A 9587-nucleotide genomic window follows, 5' to 3' on the forward strand; every position below is an offset into this window, starting at 1 on the left:
GCGCCGCCAGGTTCTAAGAGAGGGAGGACCAGCTTTTGTTAAGAGAGAACATACTTGAGAAAGCGGTAACTTTGTGTGCCGCATGTGAAATTTACCTGCCGCGTACGACTACTAAATTTAGCTCAGCCCTTAGAGCACCGTTTGTTTTCCGTAGAATTTTCTATTTCACCAAGCCCATAGCTGGCTCAGGAACACTTTAGCAGGAGCTACATCAATGCAATTTTATAGCGAGTGACAGACAGACAGACAATGAACATTATTGAGATAGTCCTGAATAGCACCGCAGCCGTTCATAGCGAGTGACAGGCTCTGAAAATTTTGACAATGGTTGGTTTTACACGAGTTCATTATGAGATCGTCCAGATGGTACTATTTAAATAAGTTTCACCAAATACTAGACGGCATTCGTGACACAGAGCAAGGAACAAGGACTGCAGTTATGCCCGCAGTGATCCAAAAAGTACTTTTTTCCTTTAAAGCAACGCCAAAAGAATTGAGTTCTTTGAATCGTATAATTATTAACAAAGTGAAATGTGGGATTTACCATCTTTCTTCTTTAACGTGCATCCATATTAAGTGCACGGGTGCTCCCATTTTTTTCGCTCTCATCAATTTACGGCCATTATCCCTTATGAAAAAGGCTATTAAGTTGGGGTTGAAATACCGTTGAGCATCAGTTAAGTTTGGGTCGATGAAAATGACCCAGATGGCTCGGATGATCGTGGCGACACGTTGAAGGACTGGACAGTCCCGGTTGCTGAGATCCTGGCAAACTTGAGTTTATTTACACACATTTACACTTGATGACAAAACCAAGGCCGGGGCGGCCACTCAACAGCTCTCGTGACAACAACTTGGATGGGCCTGCACCAAGCGTTCAAGCCCTTAAGAGAATATCTCTAAGTCCTTCGTCCCTGGATCAGAGTCAGCGCCAAGCACGACCTCTGTCCTCTCCTCAATCTCTCCATCGAGCACCAAGCTCTCCCTCTCTCCTCTCCAATTTCTTCCTTTAATCCCCCCTCTCTCGTCTGAGAACCGCCTTACGGGACCAACCTTTTCGATACTCCACCAATGAAGCAGATAATTTGTGTTTCTCTCAGAGACGTATCTCCGCCTCCCCGTTCTCACGCTTTGCTGCCCTCACTATGCGGCAAGCCAACTAGACGCCATCAGTCACATACACAGTCAAAGTACACTGAATACACCCGAACCAACGTGCCCACTTTACAATGCCGTCTCGAGCTCTGTCTGCGACAAGATGCCAGCCGCCTGTTGCAATTACCGCTCAACCACGGTCGGTGCTCAATCAGTGAGGACCATCGCGACGGCGACACCATTGTTTACGTGTCAGTCTCCGTGGGATCGCTTTCCGCCGCACGGTGACTCCGCCGCCGAAAGGAGCGGTCGACAAAAGGTCGCGGAGTTCGGCTACAAAGGCGCGGGTAGAGGCGAACGGCCTAATGGCACTTCTGAGCGCCCCTTTTCCGTCCGGCGGCGTCTGCGGATTAGTCACCGTTGATCAGCACTGTTGAAATCTTCCCCCGAACATAACTGCATCTATTGAAATCGCTTTTCAATTACTGTTCTGAAGGAATGATTTTCAATGAACCTGTCTAATCGGACGTTAAGCAAAATGATCTACAGCTTCCTAACAGGTTTCAGAAGTTTAATTAATCTGGCCTAGTTAAGCAATTATGAAGAACCCAACAATGCTGTGATTTACAGACTGCAATAGTCAGCAACTTGCATTTCCTCGCTTTGTCATAGACTGGGTCGGCATGCTTTGAAACTCTGGCTGGGGAACCCTATATACTACCTGCCTAATATCGGGTACTGGCGGTAAGGCTCTTAAGTATGTGGCACATCGCTGTCAGAATGAAGTGGGAGAGAGCACAGAACCACATGCCTTTCTATGGGCGCTGAGAAGCGTTTATCCCTCGCTCTACGACATCACACGTGAATGCACGTCACAAAAGAATGTCCAGCACATGGTATTGCACTTCGTTTCGTGCATCAGGTGCAAGGCGATGTATGGTAGCTAGCGAGACTTTTTGCAGTAGATGCGCTTGCACCAAGAAAGAGTTCAATGATGTTAGCACACGTGATTTTTAGATGTGAAGCACCTTATAGCGGAGTTCTCCACTCCCTTCTCCCCCTCCCCCTCTCCACTGTCCCCCCTCCCCCTCTACACTCTCTTCCTCTGAAACACGGGCTAGACATGCCGAAATTCTCTCCTGCGCAACGCCGCGATGAGCGCATGCGCATCCTCTCCCCCTCTCTCTCCTCTCCTACGCTGCCCCCCTCTCGCGCGCCTGTCGACCGCGGTCCCCGCTCGCTCTTTGAGAATTAACGGCCAGGCTAGAGGGAAGACAAGACGCGCGTAGCGTTCCTCTTCGCGTTCCACGACGAGAGGTCGGTAGCATGCCCAACGAACGCAACGAAACGCGATCGTGCAAGCGCTCCGGCTTCGCATAGCCTCATGGTCCCCTTTAGCGGGAAATGGTGTAATTTTTTTTTTTCGTTTTTAGATTCAGCAATAAGTGAAGGTGCTTTGTGCTTTGTGCCGTTATTTATACGGTTGTCAACAGGCTGTTCCGGATCGCTTAGCGTATCTTGTTTACGTATCGTGGCATCTGCGATTAGTTCCGGCAGCGCGCAGCTGGAACCAATCGTGGAGGTCATGTTTACAGCGAACAAATATAAGCGCGAGGCTCGCGGACTTACACATCTTGCGGACAGAACTTTCTACATAGCTTCCACAACGCTGCACCTCATGTATCAAACGGAGTGTGTCGGTTTTTATTGCAATGCGCGCCCATAATTCGTCAAGCATGATGCCTTTATAGAATCAAGAGACGTTGGTTGTGATCCATTCTGTTTTGCTATACCGCGTCCATTAATAGAGCGCATTTTATGTTGGTAGACTGGCACGATTACCCAACAACTTTTGTAGTACTAAGTATGTAGGTAGGTAGTGAACTTCATTGAGGTCCTGAAGAAGTCACAACACCCCCACCCCACCCCCCGTTTTCATGGGGGGAGGACAGCGAGCCGCTTCCATGTCGGGACTGGAAGGCAAGCCTCGCGCCGCATCGCGTACTGCTGGAGTGCCCGGAGTCGATGGAACCGGTTGTGACTCTTGACCAGTGAACAAAAAGTGTCTTGCGAGGTTTCCTGATCCATCTGGTGCTGTAAAGAGGGGTACTCCCAGAGCATGGGGTTAAAACCGCTGTATCCGCCGCAGTCTGCAGAGACTTTTTAATGTGTAGCACCGGACTTCTCAGCACGATGTTCTAGACAGCCTTCCCGTAACAAGAGAAACTAGCCAATATCTGCCTAAATGTGGCTAGTATGGCCTTCCAGCCTGGCTTAAGTATAAAGGGAAATGGAGGTTTCCTTCTACTTTTCTGGTAATGCCCCATGGGGTGCCGACGAAAAATATAGGACGAAGGGAGTCATGAGTGGAGTGGGCCCCTAGCTAAGTGTGCGCGGGCCTCCTGCGGCCCGCGGGCCGCGTGTTTGAGACCCCTGATGCAGATTGTTGGTGATGTGCGCAAAGCAAATGGGATCATTGTTTATTTATACCATATCTGAATGTAGGAAGACACAATATAATGAGAACTACCAGACAATAATGCCAAGGAAAGTATAGGGCACGTTATTTGTAGTAATTAGAATATAAATGTAAAGAAAGAAAAGTGGATGAAAACATAACTTGGCAACGGAAAGTTCCGCAAGTTCTCCTTAATATCGCGTCTAACAAAGAAAAACGAGCCCTTAAAAGTCATTACTTTCCTTTATTCATAGCGAGGGTCTCGTTCTGGCAGACTTGGCGCCTTCAGGTAGTATGCGAGGGATTTTAGATGCAAAGCATCTTATGGCGGAGTTCAATCCGGTGGTGGTAGTGGTGGTGGTGGTGTGCAGCGTGACCACCCTTACTGCGCATGCGCATACCCTCTCCACTTCCCCTCTCCCCACCCCTCCTCTCCACTTTACCTCTCCCCTTCACCCTCTCCACTTTCCCTCTCCCCCTTTACACTCTTCCTATGAAACGTGGGCTAGACATGCCGAAATTCTCTCCTGCGCAACGCCGCGATGAGCACCAGCGCATGCGTGTCCCCTCCCCCTCTCTCTCCTCTCCTACGCTGCCCCCCTCTGGCATGCCTGCCCACCACGGAGAAAGAATAGACAGGAGGGGAAACTCGGCTGCTTTCCGCGCCGCGTTAGTGTCACGCCGGAGAGCGGCGACGAACGTCGTGACAGCGCCACCTACAGAACCACGGCCGAACTGCCGCGCCGGAGCGGCAGACGCGGGTGGCGTGGAGCCCGCTCTTGTCGTCTGCTTGCGCGCCGCTGCTCGGTGCTTGAGCGCCGACCTTGGATTAGGTAACCACTGAAACACGATGCCCGTCGCTGAACGAGACGGCAAACTTTACGGAGTCTTTTCACTAAGCTCGCTGGAGCGCCGTGGCAGAGAAAACAACCGACCGCGACAATTTCACGAAGCTGCCCCTAATTGCTAGAGCGGTTCGCTTAATGTTTTCACCTTCGCATACTTTAGCAAACATATAATGTGTGTGAAAATGGCGTGAAATATACGCTAGTGAAAAAAAGAAAACGTGCGTAACGAAGTTTCTTGCATAAATAAATCGAAAAGCAATTCTCACGTGTTCACGTTCTTCAGGCAACTGCGTATTTTGGAACTTCGTGATAACGGTTCCTAAATGTAGAGCTAAAACAACGCAATATGAAAAGCTGCGCGCCACACTTTATTCTCGACGGAGCTTACCTGGAAGTGTGAAGCCGTTTGGAGGTTGTTATGTTTGCCGAGGACTTCTGGTTCGTAACGGGCACTCTGCTTCGCTCGTTTGGCGCTGCTTTTATCGGTAATTTCAGGGATCTTCCGGCCGGTTCTTGGTGTGTTTGTTCGGCACAAGTCAGGTGAAACTTCCTAAAAAATGCGACGTACCGCTCGATGGAGCCACTTGGGCTAGTCGAAGATATCTGAGCAACCGAGCTTAGCGTAGTATTACGCCTCCTGAAGATTCCGCTGCGAAAATGCGTTTGGTAGACGTAGTCGCTAGCTGTCGGTTCTCGATCCTCTCTTCCAATAGCTCTCGCCCATTCTTGCATGTGTTCACGATCAGATGGAGCGTTCAAAGTTCGAATGTTTTCCGCGCAGGACTTGTATGCGCATTTGAAGTTGAGTAGAAACCATGTGCGCATCATTGCGATTATTAGCAAACGCTTACGAAGGGAACAATTGCATAGCAGCACAGAGACTGGCGTACTTACGAAGTATTGATTAACACTGCTCGAAGCGAGCGGCAGACGTTACTCTGCTGTTCCGGCGGTTCACGTCTGCCCAAACGTGCTCGGGAAATGTGCGTCTTCTTTCCGCGCGCAACAGTTCTGTATTGCACTTATCGGCATTACTTTATCGCGCACTCTAAGGAATTGAACAAATGCTTGTCTTTCGTTATATCGAAGGACTTGGATATCGATCGCCGAGCTACACTATGCGTGATTTCCGGCACGCGCCTGGCTACGAATGCAGATCGTCTGCTTAGTTTCCTAGTTTATTTCTTTCGTTGTTGCCTGACGGCATTATGTGTGTGTGTTTCTTCAAGAGCATATTAGAAGTGATTTCGAGTCATCGACGGGTATGGATAGACTGCGCGGTTAGCGGTGTAACTAATGAAACGTACGGCGAATGTTTCCATGTGCTCGCGAACTCTCTTGATGGCTTCATCGGTCTCTTTTCGTGTCACGCCCAGGCGTGTTCGCTAGGTCATGATCTGTAAATATAGTTGCATTAGCGCAGTGACATCGTGCGAGATGCCATTTACTTCGTCATTTGGTGAATCTTGACTGTTTGCGCTAGCGTTGCACTCGGTGTTCAGGTTCACTGCACTAGAGAACGTTATCGAACAACATCGAGAACATTCAACATTGCGTCCTTCGACTGATCGCTGACGCATAGCTTGCTTGCGCACCGTGCTTGCTGTTCAACTGGTTGATATGTGTAATAGAAGCTGTGTGTGTACGGTAATTGGAAGTTGTGCGCGACGTCTTGATTCGGAACGCCAGCAGCCGAACGCACGGGCGAATCCGCGTGCGGTAGGTAAGGTGCATCTTACGATACGTAGAAAATAGCCATCAAAAATGATTGACATCACTACCTAATTGTTTCATTTCCTATGTCTTGTCTCCTTAATATTCCCGACGTTTCAATTAATTTGCAAATATTTTGCTGTGTTCCGACAAACAGTTCTTTCTTTTTTTGGCGTTGCCAGCAAGTAAACAGCTGGGGTTCGGTTTCTGCACTACTGCACTTTTTTTCATACTGCACTCTTATTAAAACTTCCTCGGCACGGTGCTTTATGTTCTTTTGATCAGAAATAGCACATCCCGGAATTTTTAAAGCACATGCTACTGCAACACAGTATGTATATAGACTTAGGGCTCGCATAAAATCGACTCCCTCACTGCGTGGGATCTGCCTTTTCTTTTTTTTTTTTGCTGTGACCATTTCTCACCAACTATACAGTATTTTAAGGGCACGCTCGGTGCAATGCAGCATTAGCAGCTTTTTTTTTTTGCTACAAGATTAAAAATACGCTTGATAACATTGCCTTATACCAAGTTTATCAACAGAGTTCCATGCTTCTGTTTTGTGCAATGCCAAAGATCATGCCACAATTGCCTTCAAGGTATACCAGTAAACATTTATTATTTTAATAAATCTTTGATTTCGCTCTCGTGCGTGACACGCTTATAACTCGGATAGCGTGCGTAATCTGTTCAACAGATCGAGATATAAAGAGCCGAGCAAATAGAAAGGTATGTAGTTTTCAATATTGCTGACCATAACGAACCGAAGAGGTGAAGTATCCTGTCGCATAAAATCTTTTCCAGCAAAGTTAGTGTAGTTCACTGCAGGAAGGAGTGTTATTCGAGGGGGGCGAATTCTTTCAGGCCAACTATGCAGCCACGTAGAACGACGCTCTTTGACATTAATTTTTCGCGCACGGCAAACGAGATTCCCAGAGTAGCTCACCAGTAACGTTCGATTGATGGTGAGCTACTCTCTTCTGGCATCTGCATGCAGTGGCGTAGCCAGGAAGTAGCACACCGGGCCCGTGCCCCCCCCCCCCCCCCATCCGCGAGAAATAAATGTCTGCTTACGCCCCTGTCTGCATGACGCGTTATAAAGCGACGAAGTACTTCTGGGGACCGTGGCACTGCTAAATGTCCGGCCACGCTCTGCATTGAACGCGCCTGCACCCAAAGCGCTTGGAAGGGATATGGCGGCGAGAGGTCACGTGATACGAGTAAGCCAATCGCGTGCGGAAAACAGGCGCGCGGAACACAGATGCGATACTCTGAAATTTTTCCAGTGACTCTAGTTCGCCAACCACCTCTCCCAGGGTGACGTTATCGCGGCGCGCGCTCGCGCTGTCGCCGGCCTGGAGTTTCCCCTCCTGTCTTTCTTTCTCCGTGCTGCCGACTGCGTTCCTCGCTGCCCTGTGAGAATTAACGGCCAGGCTAGAGGGAGGACAAGACGCGCGTAGCGTTCCTCTTCGCGTTCCACGACGCGAGGTCGGTAGCATGCCCAAAGAACCTTTAGCGGGAAATGGTGTAATTTTTTGGTCAGCTGCGAGCACGCAAAAAGATCACGTGCTACGTGACGCCAACAGGCAGAAAAAGATGGTTGATCCCCCCGTCATAGGAATCGGAATAACACGAAAGTAAAGCGTGCCTTTACAGAAGTAACTGAGTGTTTACTGTATATTGGTATAAGAGAGTTTGTACAATGTATATTGATGTCTGGCAGCTATAACACCGTTTAACGTAGATGTACGCAGTTTGATGATTCGTGGCACTTCTGCATCCCGACGACTAACATCTATGTTAAATGATTAAACAAACCCTTGCGGTAGCTGTGGTAGTTAACGGGGAAAGCGTAATCAGAGAACGAGGTGTGATAGCCAGAAGAGCGTCGCATATTGGACGCAGAGCTTGGTCGCCATCCCGCGGCATGTTAAAATGTGATTGAACACCACTGCCGGACAAGAGGGAAACGCAAAGCGCGTCGTGCCGGCCCGGTAGCCCGGCCGCGATTCTTCTCGGGGTGAGCGCGTGAGCGGGGAACGCGGTGTTACAGCCAGGTGAGGCAGGCGTGCGTCGCACAGCTATTTTTGGTTTGTATTAGCGTGATGCCATGAGCGAGGCCGACGCTTTTACGATGCTTTGGCTAAGATCGCCACCTCGTGGTGTGTTAAGGCATTGACAAAATTGAACTTCTATTGAAAACGCGCCGAATGGGACGGACGTGTAACGCGTTGCAGGTGCTAATCGCGGAGGCCACAGTAATGACGAATTACTTTACCGCTCCCAGAGGGCAACACCACCCCGCCGACAGTGACAGTAGTAGATATAAAAGGCGCGTTTGTAAAGCCTGTAGAGTCTGTGAGCGTGGCGCAGTGGATAGCGTGTCCGGCATCTTTTGTTGCGGACCGAGCGGTCGTGGGTTCGATGACCGTTGACGGAACGTTTTTTCTTTGCCATCTGATCGTGTAAATTTTTTCGACGTCATTTTCGTGACAGAAATACGTCACTGAAGTCTTGGTGGACCCCGGCATAAAACACTTTCATGTTAAAAGAGTGTTCCATACTCGCCGTCATGGCTGCGATCGGTGCTGACTAACACTCCTATGTTTAAAACACATATGTACCCCATAGAGTGGACGGGAAGATGACCGCCGCCGTAGCTCAGTGGTAGAGCATCGGACGCGATATTCGAAGGTCGCAGGTTCGGTCCCTGCCGGCGGCAAGTTATCTTTTCGTCCACTTTTCTTTCGCAACATTTATATTCTAATTACTACAAATAACGTCCACTATACTTTCCTTGGTAATATTGTCTGTTAGTTCTCATTAATATCATATCTGAATGTAATATTTTTATGTCAGGTTCAACGCTGACAACAAATGGTCCATCCATCCTGCATCCTTCCTTCCTTTTGGAACCGGTCCACGAGCGTGCGTTGGCCGCGCCTTCGCAATATTGAACATCAAGGTTGTCGTCGCCACGCTGTTATCGCGATTTAAGATACTTGTGGATGAAGAAAGGCATTCTGTGAGTACAGCGCCGTTTTGTTTTTCGTTTTGTCAGAAATCGATGTAGTGAGACCGCTATGTTTAAATCTCATAATTATCGGGACGTCTTTCTTGATCACTTGCCCAGGGCCCTTCATTAAACGCAAATAATTTACGCGGGCTTCTACAACGCAAATGCTTCTATACGCACACGCTTGTAGAGTCGGCGTCACAACTTTAGAGATCACTTGGTCTGAGAAAGCTTCGGTATTCCGAGCAACTTATGATTATATTCTGTCAAACTGCACAGTAAATGCTGTTAGCGCGTTTTAGAACTGGCCGGAAGTCTAAGTTGAACTCCCCGCCGAAACAGCGGGAATATTTTTTTGTTGTTTCTCGTGATCTCTAAACATTTGAGGAAGACAGTGCGTGTGAACAAGGGAAAGAAGCACATTTACAATATGTGCCCTATTAGATTGTCGATGCTA

At 48.7% G+C, this 9587-nt stretch overlaps 1 non-coding gene across 1 annotated transcript; it reads left to right on the forward strand.

Moving 5' to 3' along the window:
* The first annotated feature begins 8764 nt into the window (after positions 1-8764).
* Positions 8765-8836, forward strand: Trnas-cga (transfer RNA serine (anticodon CGA)). The gene has a single exon. It is a non-coding gene; the product is annotated as a tRNA-Ser (tRNA).
* Positions 8837-9587: the final 751 nt, after the last annotated feature.

Source organism: Rhipicephalus sanguineus, unplaced genomic scaffold, assembly GCF_013339695.2.
Source record: "Rhipicephalus sanguineus isolate Rsan-2018 unplaced genomic scaffold, BIME_Rsan_1.4 Seq4791, whole genome shotgun sequence".
In the NCBI taxonomy this organism is placed as follows: domain Eukaryota; kingdom Metazoa; phylum Arthropoda; class Arachnida; order Ixodida; family Ixodidae; genus Rhipicephalus; species Rhipicephalus sanguineus.